Source organism: Equus asinus, chromosome 27, assembly GCF_041296235.1.
Source record: "Equus asinus isolate D_3611 breed Donkey chromosome 27, EquAss-T2T_v2, whole genome shotgun sequence".
NCBI lineage: Eukaryota > Metazoa > Chordata > Mammalia > Perissodactyla > Equidae > Equus > Equus asinus.
The window spans coordinates 31,594,048-31,615,052 of NC_091816.1; the positions used below are offsets into that span (position 1 = coordinate 31,594,048).

The following is a 21,005-nucleotide window of genomic DNA, read 5'->3' on the forward strand; positions in this document are numbered from 1 at the left end:
GACTGCAACAATTCTTGCCTTCTTCAAGAGGTCTAATTCACTGTTTTTTTTGTTTGTTTTTTTAACTATCCAACTGATCATCTGCTACCTTCACTTCCCTTTTAACTCAGCCTAAATTTAATGTCTCATCGTTATCATTGCTCACTTATTGCTACAGATTGATGTTTTGGATCTCCCAAAATTCTTACGTTGAACTCTAGTCCCCAGTGTGATGGTATTTGGAAGTGGCGCCTCTAGGAGGTGATAGGTTGTGAAATTAGCGCCCTTGTTAAAGTCACCCCCGAGAGCTCCCTTGCCCTTTTCGCCATGTGAGGACACAGTGAGAAGACAGCCATGTATGAACCAGGAAGTGGACCCTCACCAGACACCAAGTCTGCTGGTGCCTTGATCTTGGACTTTCCAGGCTTCACAACTCTGAGAAACGAATGTCTGCTGTTCGTAAGCCACCCCGTCTATGGTATTTTACTATGGCAGCCCAAACTGACATGCACACATCTTCAATTCTATTTTTCCTCTCTCCGTCCTGGAAACACCTCAACCCAACATTTTCTTTGCCTCCATCTACGCGTTTGAATGTTATTGGAAAAAAATTTCACATAACTAGACTATAACTAGTTTCACTTTAATTCATGACTGTAAAGCTCACATAGAATTAAATGCAGTGTTCCCCCACAAGACTGTAAGCTTCTCTAGGGTATAGACATTTCATATTGGTAATTCTAGACATTGTTTCCCAGAACTTGGTAGCTCCCTATCCACCTGCCAGTGAGAGCACAGTTATCCCATGACTCTTCATTTTCAGGGAAGTTAGTTTGATTTTTCTCCTAGCTCAACCTGTCTTTGGTTGCTGACTTTTGACTAATCTTATTTTATTTCAGGCTGGTTCTCCTGGATCAATAGTTTGTTTGACTGTAAGTTTAATTCTTGACTCTTATTTTTTCCCTATTTTCTCTCTTTTAGGTGATCTTTGACCTCCTGGTCTACAGTAGCAGGGCTCATGGGCTAACGGCCTTGGTCTTAAGGTCTTTCATATTATTAAGAGTTATTGAGGGCCTCAAAGAGCTTGTGTTTATGAGGGTTGTATTTATTGATATTTATAGTAATAGAAATTAAAACAGAATTAAAATTTTTTCTTAATTTATTTAAAAACAAAAACACTAATAAACCCATTGCAAGTTAACACAAATAAAATATTTTCTATGAAAAATAACTATATTTGCCAATACAAAAAATTCGGTGAGAAGAGTGGCGTTGTTTAACATTTTTGAAATCTCTCTAATGAATGGCTTAATAGAAAATGATTATAGGATTCCCATATCTGCTTTTGAATTCAATCTATTGTGACATCACATATCATGAGCCCTCTGGGAAGCTTGTAAAAGAATGAGAGAGAAAAAGGCAAATAATACCATGGTGTTTTCATGTGAAAAATTTGGAAATGATGTCAGGGGTTCCTGGGTCACACTTTGAGTACCACTGGTGTACTGTGTAGACTTGCCCCATGGCCACTCTCAACCCAACTCTTCCACTAGATCCTAGAATGGCCCATCAAGCTCCTACTCTCTCCAAATGGAAGATCTCAAAGAATAGGTACTCTGTGAAAAGAATCAATTAGCAGTAAAGCCCTTATTACCAAAAGGTCAGTGGGCTGACTTTCATAGAGAGTGGGGGGCTGCAGCGACTGCTTCCCACTCTTTAGCCAAGCTATGAAGAGAACAGCCCCAAGGAGAATAGGGAGGGAAGCAGATGCTATAGCAAGGGAGGAGGGAAATACAAGTAACAGGCCTACACCTCCTGAGTGCCTTGTGGAGGTGAGCTGCAGAGTGTGACTTCTTTAGCTCTTCTCTGAGAGTTTGAAGAAGTGTCTTAATGTAGCTACAGAGCTTAGTTCCACGATTAACACAGATAAAACACCCTGTCCCTAGATTTCCATCTCAAGGAGAGAAATACCCATACACTCTGCAGCATATGGGAAAGCTCCCAGCCACATCATAACTGGACAAGACTGAGGGGATCTGCCACCTGCAGGAGTGGGTGGAGTAGAGTAGAACACTCAGTGCACAGACTGTAGACTAAAGCCAGACTCAGAGAGGACAGCAGCGAAATAAGAAGTGGGGAGCAAGGAGAATTGTCACCAAGGAAAGGAATAAGAGATACCATGATGGGAGTGGGAAAATCTGGGCGACAAACTCTAGAGAGCCTTACACTGGTATTTCCTAGCTATTTTCAACCCACTGCTTGGTGGTACCAAGGAACTTCAACTGATGGGCCTGTCCTAACTAGACAAGAATCTATCTAATGACTCAAAACTGGCTTAGGTCTAACTTAGCCCAGTCTTGAACCCAACTCTTTCTCTATAGACTCAGTACTGTGATCATTTACACTTCAGGGCTGAAATCTCAAAGGTGGTAAAAATTGAGCTTGCGTCAATGGAAATAAATAAATGAGCATATTTGAAAGTCTGGATTTAGGCCTTTGCTTAAAGTTACAGAATCTGTATCTGATGTCTATTAATTCTTTCTCAGGGAAAAGTATTTCAGAGATTCACATTGTGAGTAATAAATACGGCCTCTTTAATTTCTCCACCAAGGCTTAGAGAAAGACACACTGAGAAGTGTTAAAAGGTTAAAGTCTGGAGATGGCACGGCTGTTTTAGTGAAAAGAACAAGGGTTTTTCAGTCGTAGATCTGCTTGGATTCCAGATTGCCACTTTCTAGTTGTTTGGTGCAAGAGATTAACTTAACATCATTGAGCTACAGTATCCTAAGCTGAAGTGTGAAAAATAGTGTCTACCTTATGGAGTTATTTTAAGGATTAAATGAGGAAAGGAAGAAAAAGTGGCCAACACCACGCTAGCATACCGTATACAATCAACAAATAATCACTATTATGATTCTAATTTAGATAGGAACACAAACTCTAAATTACTCTTTTTGATTTCTAATGTGTAGACAAAATACCTATGTTTGTATATATGTCAATTTAAGAGAGGATAAAGTATTTACTTCTTGCCAGGTAAAAGCAATTTTTTTGAGGGCGAAAGGGGGAGATAAAGTCATTATAATATATTGTTCTGCCCATTCACTATATGTTTATATTCTTAAGCTACCATCACTTACCTCTCTTTTCAGAGAATTTATATACAAAATCTTAAAATTGCTCTTTCTGAAGGCAAGATATACTTGTAGCAAAACTGCCAAGAAACTTGTTAAAAATTTAGCTTCCAACACCTTCTGAATCAGAACTCTGTGTTGGTCAGACTTCTATATTAAAAAAAAAAAGTCCTTGCTAAGCACAAATGACAAACCAGGATGGGGAGCCACCCTGCAGGCAGAATTTATCACCAAGACCGAACTACAATAACAAAAACAACACAGCGTTTGCAAAGCCTTAGCATTTCAACTAAGCTTTTGGAAAACAAGAAAGAAAGAGATTTAAGTCACATTTCATGAAAACGATATTTTGTAAAGAATCAAGACCAGTTTACTTTCAAGATCAACAGTGCATTCCTGTGGTTAGACTGACCCCTGGTGGAGATGCGTTTTCAACTACAACCATTTGAGAGCCGATGGTTAAGTGAATTGGATTTTTCCTTTAAGGTTTTTTATTTCCTTTTCTATTAGGAATGAAATATACTTCACGTAAAGTTTCTCCTTTGATATTAAAGAGATGGAGGAAGCTCTCTGTAATTATGCTGTAGATGTACTTTGTCATGCTGTGGAGCCATACCATGTAATCACAAAGTGGGAAAAATGGCACTTACTGGTGCTGTTGGTACCCAGGTTTTGTTGGTTATTAGTAGAGAGAATTTGCTTTACTGTGAAATCTGTAACAAGACAGTTAATTTAAAATCGAATCTCCAAGTGCTGGTCTTTGCATCTGATGTGCCCTTGGCCTTAACATATCATTCTTGGCGATTCCCATGTGTGTTTCTCCTTTGCATTCTTCAGATCTCTGCTTCAATGTCAGCTTATCAGAGAATGCTTCCTGACTGCATTACATAAATGGCAACCCTGCCCCTGATACTTTCTGTTGTCCTCAGCCTGCTTGAGGCCTCTTTAGACCAGTCAACAACACCTGATGTCCACTCATCTGTCTCTCTATTTATCTCATCTCTCTCTCTCTTAGTATCTATTATCTGTCTATCTATCCATCCACCACTATTCCCATTAGAAAAAGGCAGGGACTTTGCCTATACTGTTTACTGTTACATCGACAGCCTCTAGGACAGGATGCCTAAGAGGTACCAGTAAGTGCACGATTTATATTCATGGAATGAATGAATGGTCAATTTTTAATTAGCCTAATACCAACTCTCTGAAAGACAGCCGGCACCCAAACACAATGCATGAGTCCTTGCAAAGAAAAGTTTTACTTAAAAGAAATCACACTGCCGATTGTCCTTTCACAAGTATCTGTCCTAGTTACCTAATTTCATCAAGTGGAAATTGAATGGTAATGACAGCATGTGTCACTCACAGGCCCAGGCAAGCCGGGCACAGAGCTGGCTGTGAAGACGGGACAGGGCCTCACATGCCAGGCTGCGTGCAAGTAGTTCTCCTGAGGAGCCTCAAGCTGCGTATAAACTCACTTGGGCAAGGAACCAGAAGATCAGAGCTAGAAGAGCTACGTTAAGCTTTAGGGTGACTGGATGAACCGAAGAAATAAGCAGGCAAAAGGGGTGGCAGGTGAGTGGCAGGAAGATTAGAAAGTGCTGAGATAGAAGGCCAAGCTCCGTGTTGGTGTGGACAGGTCAGAGAAGCATTTCCGTGTGGCAGCTGTTTGGAGCTTTTGCTTGGGGCTTGACCAGCTATGTAAATGTGGGCAAGTTAAGTCTTGCTTCACTTTTCTCATCTTGAAATCAGGATAAAGAAATGAAAAAACCCATGTAAAGTCACTTGGTAGGTGTTCGTTGTCTTGTTGGCACACATGAACACATGTATCAAGCATTATTGGGGTAAGTCATGACATCTGAACTTTATATACTAATCCATCCTTTGTGTACCTCACTGCACCTTCTCTATAAAATCTCCTCTTTAAACATTCCAAGTGGAGGGGGCTGGCCCAGTGGTGCAGCGGTTAAGTGCGCACGTTCCGCTTCTGCAGCCCGGGGTTCCCCAGTTCGGATCCCAGGTGCCGACATGGCACCGCTTGGCACGCTATGCTGTGGCAGATGTCGCACATATAAAGTAGAGGAAGATGGGCACGGATATTAGCTCAGGGCCAGTCTTCCTCAGAAAAAAGAGGAGGATTGGCAGATGTTAGCTCAGGGTTAATCTTCCCTGGGGAAAAAAAAAAAAGATTCCAAGTGGTAACTTGATTTTACCATTCTTTCCTGATATCTGTGTATCCCACTGTCTCTTATTCAATCACTTATAAGTTGCCCAAGACTAGCATGGTAGTAAATGGTCACCCCACAACTTTGGGGCACTGCAAGATTCTTAGATTCTTCTTTCACTTACAAATTGAATATGGTAGCAGAAATGCTTTGAAATATGGGGACTTTATAATTTTACTATCTCTTCCTGAACTTCCTTAAAGGTGGTAGGAAATCCATGTGTATTTTCTCTCTTTATTCGAAATCAAAACATCATAATGAAGTTAACCAGATGCTTTTTGCTACCTCACAATCCATAGGAATCTTTACTGCCATGCAGATGAAAGTTCCCCTCGGAGAAATATCCTTTATAGTCCTCATCGCCAATTCTGTTGATTAATTAGTACCATACCCACAAAGAAAACTGTTTTTCATTCCACCAACATTTTATCATTTCTTTATGCATTGCTAATCACAATAACGTGAAATTTATCTATAACTAAGACTTTAGCCGAGAAAGTATCAGAAAATAACTTTATAAATGCTTCCGTTATCTAAATTATAAGCACTAAAGCTAGCACAATTTTATTTTGAGTCAGAAGACTGCAGACCAACATTCAGAGCATGCTAATTCTACACGATCAGCAATTCTAACAATTGTTTGTATTAGCAAACTCTAGCTCATTCAAAGCACTCAGAAATGGGGAAAGCTGGAAGAATCGGTAAATTGGATATCATAAGGTAGGAAAAATCCCAGGAACAAAACCTTCTGTATTACTATAGAGAACAAGAAATAGTAATCATGGTCAGCCCCAAATCTGCTGTTAAATCCAACGTCTTCTGGAGATATTTTAAGCAACAATGGTTGAAACTTATTTTGATGGAGCAAGTACCAATTATCTTTAATATTACCTTCATGGAAAATTTCATTTTCTAATAAAGATGTGTAAATGAGGCAGAGTTCATTTGTTTCATACTATTCTACAGATTTGTACTTCTCATTATGTCTCATACGTACATTTTACCTCAAGGAATTGGGAGGCTCATTAAGAACAATGCTGAGGACCCCTCCTTTTTTGTACTGTGACCAGATCTCTAAATGCCACTTTGTTCATAAAACAGGGATGTTGATGTTGTTGTCGCCATTTTTCTTAATAAATCAAATTTTACCACAATTTCAGTGTAAAGATTCTATGTTATTTATCCATTGACATTAAATCAATATTAAAACTTTTCAGGAGCTCTTCAAAATACGTCACCTCATATGGATTACTAATGTTGTCCTTATTATAGTCTGGCTAAATTTCCACTGTGCACATAAAAACCTGCTGTGTGCTTATACATGAGGACACGCAAACAGAACTTACAGTAATTCACGCTACACAGTGTCAATATTGGATGGAGAATAAGAGCTATTTTTCTTGTAATATTCTTTGATTAAATAGGACTTGGTTGTAAAGTTTTGGGCTTTGGACTGAAAATACATCTGAAAAGATCATAACCACTGAGAGTGCTTGAAAAAAAATGATAAAAAATAGTGCTTTAAATTTTTTTCAATCTTTGACTTTGACATAATTTCAGACTTATAGGAAATGTGAACATTTACCACCTTCGTTTGCTTTATTACTCTTTCTTTCTCCCCTATATCACACACATAGAGTATAATTTTCTCTCTTCGTATATATTTTTTCTTCATTTTTTGAAAGTAAGTGGCAGACATGATGCCCCTTTACTCTTAAATAATTCAGTAAATCATTCAAAAAGCAAGCAGATCCTCTTACTAACCAAAGTACAATTATCAAAATCAAAAAATTAATATTGACATTATGATATAATCTATGTAGACATTATTCAAATTTGGCCAATTGTCCCAATAATAGCCTTTATAGCAAAAGAAAATCCTGATTACACATTGCTCTCAATTGTTGTGTCTTTTTTGGTCTGGAACACTCCTCAGTTTTCATAACCTTGATAATTTTGAAAAATATAGGCTGGTTTTTTTGTAAAATGTCCTTAAACTTGCTTTTATGAGACACTGCCACATGATTAGATTCATTTTTGGCAGGAATATGGCAAAAGTATGAGGTGTTCCCTGTGCCTCAAATTAGGAGGCACATGATGTCAGTCTGTCCTGTTCCTAGTGATATTTACTTTGATCACTTTGCTAAGGTAATGTCTGCCCATTTTCCCCAGGTAAAGTGATATCTTTCCCATTGTACTAAATAAGCATATTCTGGGAGATAATTTGGGAGTAAGGTATGTACATTTCCTGTTACTCATCAGACTCACTTTTATCCCCCAGTTTTAGCAGCTGCTGCTGATTCTTTGGAACCAATTATTACTACGATGGGGTTGCCAATGGTGATGCTCTAATTTCATAATAGTGCTGCTTTAATCAGAAATAAGTTATATCCCATAATTGTTTTTATCTTTTCATAGTTTAATTATTTTTTAATGGATGTTTATGTCCTCATTTTTTTCCCACTGCTAGTTTTATCTAAGAGATCTATAAAAATTGCCTAGGTCATTTCATAAAAAGCTACTGATTTTATAGATCATTTCCTTCTTATAATAAGTAATTGCTTGCATTAGCCATAGTGCTTTAATAATTTTAAAAGTAATGATGCTGACTATTTGAAGAGTGAAACTTTTTCACATGTAGAGGGATGTCCTTAAGACAAATGGATGTTCTCCATTCACTAAGCAGGGGTTAGAATCCATCTGTCACTAAAGCTTAAATTTACCAGGGGTGAGTCCATTTGTTGACAGCACTCAGATATTGGCAGCAGGGAGCAGGGGCTGAAGAAAGATTTTAATCACAAATGCCATTCATTTTAATTTCTTTTTTTTCTTAAGTATATGACACCATGTGGTTAATATTACATGATACAATAATTACCAAGACAAAAAAACAACAAATGTTGGAGAGGATGTGGAGAAGAGGGAACCCTCATTCACTGATGGTGGGAATGCAAACTGGGTGCAACTGCTATGGAAAACAGTATCAAGATGCCTCAAAAAACTGAAAATAGAAATACCATACAACTCAGCTATCCCACTACTGGGTATCTACCCAAACAACTTGAAATCAACAATCCAAAGTAACATATGTACCCGTCTGTTCATTGTAGCACTATTGACAGTAGCTAAGACATGGAAACGATCCAAGTGCCCATTGACCGACGATCAGATAAAGAAGATGTGGAATATATATATATATTCATATATATATATATACAATGGAATACTACTCAGCCATAAAAAAGACAAAATCATCCCATTTGCAACAATATGGATGGACATGGAGGGTATTCTGCTAAGTAAAATAAGTCAAACTGAGAAAGACAAACACCATATGATTTCACTCATATGTGGAATATAAACAAATACATGGATAAAGAAAACAGTTCAGTGGTTACCAGGGGAAGGAGGGTGGGGGTGGGCACAGGGGGGGAAGGGGAGCACTTATGTGGTGACAGACAAGAAATAATGTACAACTGAAATTTCACAATGATGTAAACTATTATGAACTCAATAAAAAAATATTACATGATAGAATGAAGAGTTTTCTATCGCTTTTATATTATGACTCAGTGAAAGAAAATACAACTTTAATAACTACACTACTGGGCAAAAAGGTTTTAAAAATTATATATTTTTGGGTAGTCTTTGCAATGGCATTTTGTAAATTTACCCACCCAAATAGAGTAGACTCTGCTCCTAGTCTAGAGATTTCTCTCTCTACATGCCTATAGTATGGGGACGTGAAGGGAGAAGACGATGGTTACCAATCCATGAACATTACCTCTAACTTTATCTCTGGATATTAAAATGTCATAATTGTTAAATTTTAGCGACCCAGTTAAGAAGAATGGAGAAGGTATTCATCTTTTAAAAATGATATAAATGGGTGATAGTAGAAAGAAAACTTGGAAATTATTATGTCATAAAATGGGAAATAAAATTGGGAAAAATTCTCACATGGCATTCTGGAGTGGCATTTATTGGTGGTTTGCTGATAATCAGGTATAACTTCCATTTTATTATCAACACTATCATCCATTCATTTTTATATGCATGCTTAATACTTTTGGACCTACACTTTTGGATGTATATATAACTTGTTATCACAAACATGTCCTGTAGATTTGCTCATTGGGATAATTGTTTAAGATAATAGTACTGTGGTATATTCATTCCATGGTTTTTGATCCTGCACATTTAACTTATTTTTGTTGTTGTTTCTTATTACTTCGCCTTGGCAAAGGTTGAGGAAATAAGTCTTTTGAAAGGATGTTAGCATTCAGTTTTATCCAGGTAGACTGGATGACGTTATAATGAAGTAATAAGATTTGTAGCAAAGAGGACAAAAGTACCATAATTTTGTGAGGGTGGAAAGCATGTACACTTTCTCTCTCTCTCCGTTTATAATAACCTTTATAATTATCTTGTTCCATCCCCTCATACCTCCACATCTTCTCCATTCCCATCCCATTTCTCAATCCTTAACCATTCTCGGCCGGCTTTTCTTATAGCTTAACTAGAACTAAGTTTTATGTTCAGAGATGGGTGTTTACAATATGTGGTTTTCACAGATTAGGTCTATTTATGGAGGAGTCTATGGAGGCTCTATTCTAACCAGCAAGAACTTTTCAAAAGTGAAGAAAAAACCCTTAAATATATGTAAGTTCAAGAATTTGAAGTCTTCTGTTTTTAAAATAAAACATTTTACAAGCTTTAAATAATCTTAAAGTGTAATATTGGCTGTGAAATAAACATGGCATATTTATAGAGAGAAATATATATACATAAATTATTTAATAAACTAACTGCTATTCTTCAGTCAATGAAATTTTTAACATGACCGCAGCCAAAAGATAAATAAGACGTTTCTAATTCTGATTAACTGATTCATTATTACAGCTTGAAGCTATTTTCATATAATTTAGGGATCAATGAAGCAACTGAAAAATGATGATGAGAGGGCCCTGTAGTTTCATGACTGTCTTTTGATCTCATTTTTTTGCTCTAAGTTAGATGAACCAGCTTATGATTTTAGCAGTTTGCTGCAGTTAGACAAATAATCAAATCAATTTTACAGTGTTTGCCACACTAGTCGAGTTTTTTTCTTCCTGAATGACTTATTTTTCCTGTTACATCTCCAATTCATCCTTTTGTCAGACTCTAAATTGCTCATGAGCCTTTTTGTCCAATTCATGCTTAGAAGCAGCATATACCTATGTGAATGGTAGGGAATCCTAATGATAAGAGCACTGGATTAGGAGCCACAAATCTGAGTGCTTCCAAGTATGGCAGGTTGACAAATGACCCCAGTCCCTTCAATTTTCTCCTTCTCCTTTAAGCAGGTGACAGGCTCTGTGTTTCCTTGTCTCAGTGGAATTTTCCTGCAGTAGGTGAAGGTGTATATCGGCATATCAGTCCCCTTGTGATGTGTAACCAATCACCCCAAAATATAGTGGCTTAAAACAACAACGGTTGACTGTTTTGCATGACTGATTGGCTGGGTGGTTCTTCTCTCCATGTGATGTTGGCTGGAGTCACTAGGATGACTGCATTTAGGTGACAACTGGATTGGGTTGGGAGGTCCAAGAAGGTCTTCTTCACATGTCTGGGGCCTTAGTGATGGCCAACAGCTGAGACACCTCATTCTCTCTCCACATGTTGTCAAATTCCATATGGCCCCTCTCACTATCAAGACATCTGGACTTTTTACTGGGAGGCTCAAGGATCTAAGAGAACAAAGGTCAAGGCTTCTGCGCCTGTTAAGGGCTTGTCCCCAAACTGGCAGAGTAAAACTTCCACTGCATTTTTTGCGCAAGGCAAGTCACATTCTATTGGGCAAGGCCAGTCTGATTCAAGGGGAGAGGAAATGGATTCCATCTCTTAAGAGATTGAGTGTCACGTGCACACAGGAAGGGAAGGAATGGTTGGCACCTGATCTTTGAAACTATAAGAAAACTACATTATTTTTTTAATGCTGTCCAGATTAATTTCCCCCAGTTTTCAATAATTATATCCATTTTCCTCAGGAAATTATTCTTCCTACTCACAATCCACATGCTTTTGGTGAAGTCTCATCCTAGCTCAAATGTAAAGTCTGGGACCTGGGTTTAGGTCATTCAGTACATCATATTACCTTAACCATTGAGGTCAGGAGGGAAAATCTGATCTGATCAAAGTCAAGTGGGTGCAGTAAAGTTCATTTTTCTGGTCATTCTGGGAAAGAGCTCTTCCTTCTCTTCCCTAGTGGACTTAAAGCTAAAATAATGCTGCTAGTCAGAGACAATGAATAGAGAACTGATCAGAGAATAGACTGAAGCACAGAAAGTAGAGCCAGAGCTGGAGGAAGGAAAACCAGACTCTGATGACACAGTTTGAGTCCTGGAATTTGTCCACCTTGGTTTTCTCAGTGTTGTAATCCAATTCATTTCTCTATCTATGTGATGCCATATGAGTTGGGTGTCTGTTCACTTCACCAGAAGAGTTCCAACTAATCAAAGTAAAAAGCTAAAATTGGGGGATCGGCCTGATGACTCAGTGGTTAAGTGCGCACGTTCCACTTCGGTGGCCCCGGGTTCGCCTGTTCGCATCCCGGGTGCGGACATGGCACCACTTGGCAAGCCATGCTGTGGTAGGCATCCCACCTATTAAGGAGAGGAAGGTGGGTACGGAAGTTAGCTCAGGGTCAGTCTTCCTCGGCAAAAAGAGGAGGATTGGCAACAGATGTTAGCTCAGGGCTAATCGTCCTCAAAAAAAAAAAAAGAGAAAGCTAAAATTATCTATATGGCAGTATCCTGAGGAGGTGGCCAGGCCTCAGAAGGGATGACAGAATAGAACATTATGAGAGGCAGGACCCCAAATTCCAGTGCTCTCATCTTCTCCAAAGAAATCACAGCCAAGTGTACCAAGGAAGTTGCAGGTTAGCTGGCTTGAAGGACTCATGGAGGATGGGACGACGAGAGCCTGAAAGCGTGGTCTGAAAATAATACATTAAGACTCCAGGGACTTGGCAATATTCTTTAGGGGAGAAATCTTGGGACACCCCTCCCCTCAAGTTCAGGTGCCCTGCATTCCAGGGAAGTTTAGATTTAAGTTGATATTAAATTAACTTTTAAAACAATGGTTTTTTTTTTACATCTGAATTTGTGGACTGAGGTTTCTACTTAGTAAGTGCTAATAAAATATATGAACTAAGGCAAATTATTTGAGATTTCTGGATAGCTGTGTTCTTCTCTACACACGCTGGAGAATGAGGGATTATCAAATCTAAAATATCTCCTATGTCTATGATCCCTGAAGATTGTGTGTGTGTGAAATTTCAATTCAAGTATTGATCTTCTACTGTGTGTGGAGCTCTGTGCTGGGTACCGGGATCACAGTGTTGAGAAGAAAAAGTCTGGTGCCTGCCCTCCCATGGCCTATAGTTTAATAGAGACACTGACAATTACAGATGGAACTATGGTGCCACCGAAGAGCTCCATGATGGGAGGAATACAGGGTCTGCTTGGTGCATTTAGACAGTGTGCCTTTCCAAGTCTCTAGGTCACAGACAGCACTGAATCCAAGGTGGAAAATAAAGCCAGTAGATGTTTACAGAGCAAAGTGGGAAAGGAGAATTCTTGTGGGAAAGAGTTGTTTTAAGCCAAAGGAACAGCACATTCAAAGGCTTGAGGAGAGAGAAAGCCTAGGAAGTTCCGGGAACCTTGATGATGACGTGCAGGTTGAACGCCAGCACTGATGCTGAGTGACAACCATATGAGGGGAGGCCGGAGAGCTCAGCAGAGGACAACCATAGCTTAAGTCCTTTATAGGCCATTTAAAATGTCTGAGTTTTATTTTAACGTTTAGGAGGAGGATTTTAATCCAGGAAATTATATAACCAGATTTGCATTTTTAGGATGATAAATTTGGCTGCAGAATAGAGCATAAAATGGGGAGGAGGGTCAGAGACACATTAAGAAATTGTTTTAAGTTGTAACTTGGGTGGTTTCCGACAGCCTACTCCTGTTCTGAGGCTCTGTTGTCACTCCCAGACTGTCACTTCGTACTCTGGTCCTGAGGTTCCCCTTCCAGTCTACAGAATTAAAAACCCCTAGAGCCCTTTGGTGGTCTCAGAGCCACTCATTGCTTTCACTATTGAGCTTTCACCATTGTGTTTGTATCACATCCTCAGAGCTCTGCCAAGAATGCCACTAATTTCTCACACAGACCTGCAAGTCACTTCAGGATCTGAGCCTCACTCTGCTGCTTGATAACTCCTCAGAAATTAATGGTATAACTGTAAATTAATGGTAATAACATCCGGAATTCAGCGTTGTTGGGAGGAGTACGTATGCTATGTTTACGCAAAGGACCTGGTCTATGGCAGGCATTACAATAAAATACATGATCATTGTTTATAGTTGAAATGACCTTCCATGCAGTTCCTTCCTCATGAGACTTACATGATGATCTCATGTAACTCCTTCTCCCCATTGCCTAGAGTAAATATATATATATGGAATCAAGATAACTAAAGTATAACCATATTTAGGTCTAGCACAAAAGACAGTATCATAATTCAAATGTTGCAGTAAGAACATAATACCAGGCATCTCCAAAGAAGCAAATGAATAAAGAAACTTGAAAGTGCTTATATTCATTGAGAAATAGATGAGGTGTGACTTAAGCAATGGGGCTTGAATGGGGCTTTGAGGGCTGGCTCCACAGCCACACACACAACGAACCTCCTCATTGTATAGCTCACAGCAGGGATGGTAGACTCAGGAGAGATAAGTGATGTCTGGTTCTTCTACATTAAGTGGAGATCTCATCTGCATGGCATTTTAACTACTGTGCTTCTGATGTCCTGAAATAATTTATTATACTACGAACATGTTTGAACTCATGAAAGTCTTCAAACGTTTTTTTCTAGGATTATCAAGTCATTTTTATCCTCATGATATCTAAAGGAAAGTGAACAACATTTAAAACTGTTTTATTGGTGGAAAAAATTCCATCTCATTTGCTTCTGGTGATTGGCCCACATTTCACAATAGATAGAAAGTGAAGTTTCTCAACTTCCCCCATATCCTTTGAGGCATGCAGAATGCATGTTGCCAAATGAGCTTATTTTATATGTAGAATCTACAGTTCTTCTTACACAAATCATTCTAACTTCTGCCCTTCATACTTTTATTTCTATTTCCTCTGTAATTCAGTCCAGTCTGACTCCAAAGTCCTGAGAACCAGAGGAGCTGATGGCGTAAATCTGAGGCTAAGGGCAGGAGAAGAAGAGATGAGATGTCTCCTTTCACACAGCAAAACACAAAAAAGGCGTGACTTCCTGCTTCTTCCACCTTTTGTTCTATTCAGGCCCTCAATGGGTTGGTTGATGTCCACCCACAGTGCAAAGAACAATCTACTTTCCTGAGTCCACAGACTCAAATGCCAATCCCATCCAGAAACACCCTCATGGACACACCAAGAAATAATATTTAATCTGGGGATTCCATGGTCAGTCAAGTTTAACCATCATGGGGACTTCGAGCCTGCTTTTCTTTTGAGATGATTTGGACCAAACTTCTCACCAGCTTTTCTCAATTTTAAACTGACCCGGGGACACTTTGCTTCGAAGTCCAGCAGTAAGTCCTGCACACTGCGGGGCCTCTTGGCCCTCTCTGCTCAGGAGGAGACCATGTTGGCAACTACCATCTCAAGACCGTTGGCAAGGGTAACTTTGCCACCGTTTAGCTGGCCCTGCACATCCTGACTGGGAAAGAGGTGACTCTAAGGATCATTAACAAGATTTAGCAGAACTCCCCCAGCCTCCATAGACTATCTCCATAGACTATCTCCATAGATAGACTATCTCGCAAAGTCCAAATCACGAAGGCCTTGAATCACTCCAACTTAGTGAAATTATTTGCAGTGTTTGAGGAAACTGCCTTGTCATGCAGTAAACCAGTGAAGAGAGCGGTTCCATTACCTCGTGGCCCACGGCAGCAAGAAAGAGAAAGAGGCCGGAGGCAAATCCCCCCAGATAGCGTCTGCTGTGCAGTCCTGTCACCCAAGTGTATTATCCCTAGGGATTGTTATGGACTGATTGTATGTGTGCCCCTCGAATTCACATGTTGATGCTCTAACCACCAATGTGACGGTCTTTGGAGGTGGGGCCCATGGGAGGGAATTAGGTTTAGATGAGGTCATGAGGATGGGGCCCCCATGATTATAAGGAGAGGAAGAGAGACTAGAGCTTGCTAGAGTAGAGAAGGCAGTTTTCTGCAAGCCAGGAAGACAGCTTTCACAGAAATTGAATCTGCTGACACCTTGACCTTGGATTTCTAGCCTCCAGAACTGTGAGAAATAAATGCTTGTGGTAAGGCAGCCAGACTACAGCATTTTGTTATAGTAGCTCAAACTGACGAAGAGAGGGACCTACAGGCAGAAAACCTACTTTTGGATGCTGACATTGCAGATTTTGGCTTCACCAATGAATTCGCCTTTGGCAACAAGCTGGGGACCATCTGAGACAGTCTCCCTTATGCTTCCCCAGAACTCTTCCAGGGCCAAAAGTACAACAGCCCCATGTGGGTGTGTAGAACCTGGGAATCATTCTCTATAGGCGGGCCAAGGTTTTCCTGCCTTTCGACGGACAGAACCTCAAAGACTTGTGGGAGTGGGTACTGAGCAGAATACGCAATATTTCTTTCTACTTGTTCATGGAGCATGAAACCTGCTCAAGAAATTCCTTATCCTCAACCCCAGTAAGAGACGCACTTTAGAAGAAATCATGAAGGATCCCTGGGTGAACACGGGCCATGAGGAGGAACTAAAGCCTTACATTGAGCCACTTGACTATAAGCATCCTTGAGAGACTGAGGAATGGTGTTCATGGGTGATACATGGGAAGAGATCCAGGACTCACTAATGAGCCAGAAGTACGGCAAAGTGATGACCACTCATCTGCTCCCTGGCGACAAGAGATCCTAGCTAGGTGGCTACACCATCACCCTGAACCATGCCTCTGCTTTCCACTCATCCTACCAAGAGCTGCACCCCTTCTCCATCTTGCAAGGTACCCCATAGAGTCTCTGCCAATGCAAAGCAGCGGAGTTTCAGTGAGCCTGTTCTCACTTTTAATTCTTACTCTAAGAATAGTCAGAGTAGCAACACAGGAAATCAATGGCTGAGGAGGACTGGAAGTCAGAGTGGAGACCAGCAGCACATCCATTGGACCTTCCAGTCCAGTACCTGCCTGGAGAGGAAGGCCACCACCCCCCGTACATTACCCCAGTGTAGCCCTGTGGCTTCCCCCTCAACCCACAACACCAGCAGCCATGTTGGAGCCCCAGATGAAATCCACCTCCCCCCCCCCCAGGGTATATCCTCTAAAGGACACTCCCTCTAATCTGGGCAGCTGGGACAGGTGCAGAACCAGTAGAACGTGCCTGACAGTGTGACCTTAGGCCCTTCTGCAGGCAATAGCCAGGGCAGGCAGTTGGCCACTGGGAGATTCTTCGTCTTCATCTCCAAACACCTGTGTTTCAAGTTGGCCAGAAAAAAACTGGCATGAAGTTGAAAGCAGACTGAAGTGAGGCAAACATCACATGGTGGGCAGCAGAGGTAGGTGAGGGAGTGATAAAATCAAGAAAGAATGTCAGGAGGTCAAGCTATGCTCTCTATACTTTACACGGAGCTTGAAGATGATAAACTCCACTGAGCCCAACAGATGGTGCGGAGAGGAGCCAGGTGCTGGACGAAAACAGCCGTGGGTGGGAGCTCCTATGCACTACTATGAGTGCATTATACACCTGCCTAGAGGACTTCCTGCAGGGGAGAATGGAGGTCTGCAAACTGCCTTGGTGTTCCCTCAATGGGGCTCAAATTAAGAAGACATCCAGCACCTCCACGCTCTTCAAAAGCATAGTCTTCAAAGTAACTCCAAAAGACTGCCAGGAGCAGTCCAGGAATAAGAGGAGAAGCCAGGCCCCAGAAGCAGGGCCCACCCTCCCCACCCACCTGGGTGAAACTTGAGAGACTGACCATTTTCCCTGGGGGTGCTTCTCTTGTCTTCTGCTCTTCTCTGCCTTTTCTTCCATGTTTGTGGAGGAGGAGGGATGGTGCCATAGAAATAAACACACAAACGCACACAAATATAGATATCTGCTAATTTATATATCGGGTTTAAATACAGTAGTTAAAACAAACAAACAACATCCTACATTATTGCTGCAGCGGACACAAGATACTTATCTACAGCTTTACAAAGGAAGGTCTGGAATCCTTCCAAAATCTCTTGTGACTCAACCGCAATAAACAAAAACAAAAAAACCAAACCTTTCCCTCAAGGGAAATCAAAGGTGATAAGACCATCCTAAGAATGGGGTGAATGTCAGTGAACTGGGAAGGGGACTACATTTGCAAGCTGTCCTGAGGGTCTCAGGTAAATAAATGTTGCTATGAAACAACCATTCTAGTATTTATAAGCCTAAAAGAAACACACAAAAAGCAAAACCACAGCAAAAAAGATATGAGTCTCCTGGATGGAAACTTCACTCCCTGAAAACCCGGTTTGATCTCCCTAAGGCATCCCCTTCATCGTTCGTCACCCTGCTCAAGGGTCCATGGCTTCCTCTAATCCCTATGACGACCCTCCCATACCTGCCCTCAAAGTCCCTCACCTCAACCCCAGGAACCATCGCCTCCATCGCACTTTGTAAATCTATGCCTTTGGTCTTACCCTGGGCCTTATGGTCACTCCAAATTTCCCAACCTCTGAAATCTTAAGGTCTAATTCAGCAATATTTGAATATAAGCTTCTGTCTATTTCCATCTTTCGAGCTCTATTCCCAATAAATCTGCTATTAATCTTCATTTACACTTGTAGTAACTTGACCCCTTCTGGTACCCAGAGTTGTTGATCGTCTCCTGGAGTCATCTTCCTTTCTGTTCTAGGTTAGACATAAAATGCATTATTGAGACTACTTTTTTTGTCAGCAACCTCAACACCTCTTTCTCCCTTTCTCTCTACCATCACCTCCATGAAAACTCTCAGCCTTTTATTAATCCAGCTACCTGTTTATCCTCTCGCATATCCAGGTCACTGAGCAGGCTAAAGTAATCACCAAGATGTAAATTGGTTTCTCTCTAACTGAGTGTACAGTCTCAGCTGGGACCTCAATGCTACTTGGTATTTCTTTTCTATTCACCGTCAGCTCCCTTTTCCACACATCCCAGCAGCTTTACCACGATTCCTTCCTTCCCTTAAGTGGAACATAGACCTAATCTGCTCCTTTCTGGCACACCTCCTTCCTAGTGCCAAAGAGTACCAAGGTTATCAGGCCTCTATTCAGTCCACTTCTGTCCCAAAGCTCATACTTAAAGAAAATCTTCCTTCTTTCTTCCTTTCACTCTGTCTCCCAACCTCTTTTCCTTTCCCACAGGATTGAGAATTTTGCCTCTTTTCCCTAGCTTATTCCTCCCACGTTCCAGATCACATCTCTTCCTTCCACTCTAAGAAGTAGATTTCCAAGATCATCATTTCTATATTCACTAACATTAAGTACGCTCACATTTCTTTTATAATTTACAAAATAAACTTGGCCCTTACACCTTCAAGATCCTGCCCTGTCTACTTTCTTTCTCTGATGAGCTATGAATAAGTGTCTACATTCTTTTCCTGCTCCCCACTTCCTCATTACTTATTCTCCTTTGAATTTCTCAGCTCCTCACCTTTGACAATACTCTTACTAACTGATGGAGGAGGTCATCCAGCGAACACGACTGCCAGTGGACCAGAGAGCTGGACCTGGGCAAGCGGAGGCCCCTTAATCCTTCTCCTGTCCTTGGAACGTGCCCATTATACTAGGAGCCACTTCAGGGAGGCAGCCTTGAGAGAGCATTGTATTGTTGAGGCCGTCTGGGCGTGTACGTGGCTGAACCCCATTAAGGCCTCTAGACAAACTTTAAGATTCTGGGGTGCAGAGATCTACTCCTCTTGCAGCTTCCCAAGACAAGCCTTGTACATAAATTCTCTTCCTTATTAAAACTACAATCTGGAGTGGCCTGCCTTTTTCTTCAGTCTCTCCTTGCCCTCCATATAAGGGAGCAGGATTGGGATTTTATCCGGGAACTCCCGGGGTTGTGAACCAACACCAGTTGTTTCACCATTGACCTCACAACTTCCAAATACAAAGGAAGTTTTCAGTCCTCCGCTCACTTGCTCTGTCTGTGATATCTAATCCAGTTGACTGCTCCTTTCTTCCAGAAACTTCCCTCACAGGACTTTCTCTGGGTCTTCCCCAGCCTAGGATTACTCTACTATACTCCTATTTGTGGCCTCCTCTTGCTCACGATTATTAGACATGTGTTAGTTCCAATTTCTTGCTGTTGACATTCTTTTATTTTCATCCTACATTCTCCCTAAATGAATCAAATCACGGGGATGTTGGAATATCTGACAGGGACACATAAAATGCTCAACCAATGACCTCCAGTCACTCCAGGCCTGGATGAAACTCTTTGAGTTTGCAACAGAACATGTAATGAAACTTCTCCATTCATCTCAAAATTTAGCTAACACCTCAGTTTTGAGTTCAATGGTTGATAAGAACCTCCATATTCTACAAAAGCACTGCTAGTCACATCCCCACAGGACTTGTGAAGAGGCAGCCCAGGCAGTGGGGCTGGAGGTGAGGGATGAGCGGGGAGATAGTTTGGAGGCAGAATCTTAGGACTTGACGGACAACTAGGTGAGAGGAATGAGAAAGCAGAAATACTGGAAAATTACTATTATAAATAGAATATGTGAATTGAGACCATGAATTAATTGACACGTTTATTGAATTCCCATATACAATTATGTAACTTGTTAAGTCTCACGTGAGAGATAATGTCTTCTCCAAACCTGAGATCCAGAGTATTGATGCTCATTTATATGGTCCCTCAAAGGCAGATTACACAAACATCAAAATTTCGATATATTCACTTATAATCAGCCAAAAGAGAGACAGCATCATGATTTTGATAGTTAGACGGCAGTATATAGTAAGTTGTAAGTTAGTGTAATTTCAAAATTCTTATAAGTCACTGGGAGCATCTAAAATGTTTATAAATTATACTCAAGGTTGAAAGATACTATTGTCTTTCTCAAGCTTGTGGCAGTTCACAAAGATCCAGAGAAAGACTGTTGTGAATTGATTGAAATCATGGGCTCTGGAACATTTCTGCTTGCGTTTGACTCTCACCTTCCTGTTTATTACCTATGTGAATTGGGGTGAGTGATTTATTTTGTGGCTCAGTTTCGTCATCTCTAAAGTGGGAGTAACAGTATCTCCCTTATAAGATGTTTGTGAGAATTGTATGAGTTAATATAAACCCTTAGAATGGTGCCCAAAACTTAGTAAATCACACTTAGTTTATGTTCTTATCATTATTTCATATTTCAGAGTCCTGTTCCAATTTCATTGCAAAAAATGAGAATAGTTCTAATTTTTAAAATTACAATATCTTGAAACAGAATCCCAGGGAATAAGTGGTGAGTTGTCTGTGGTGACCCAAAAGCGGGCTTACAAATTCATCTGCAAACATTCATCATTTATCTTTATTGAACCCATGTATAAATGTTACGCTTCACTGCAATCACGGTTCATGTTAATCACTTTCTGGAATGGTGATGCCTTTCTGG

At 40.5% G+C, this 21,005-nt stretch overlaps 1 pseudogene; it reads left to right on the top strand.

Moving 5' to 3' along the window:
• The first annotated feature begins 333 nt into the window (after window positions 1-333).
• LOC106843561 (serine/threonine-protein kinase MARK2-like) lies at window positions 334-17,353 on the top strand (annotated as a pseudogene).
• Window positions 17,354-21,005: the final 3,652 nt, after the last annotated feature.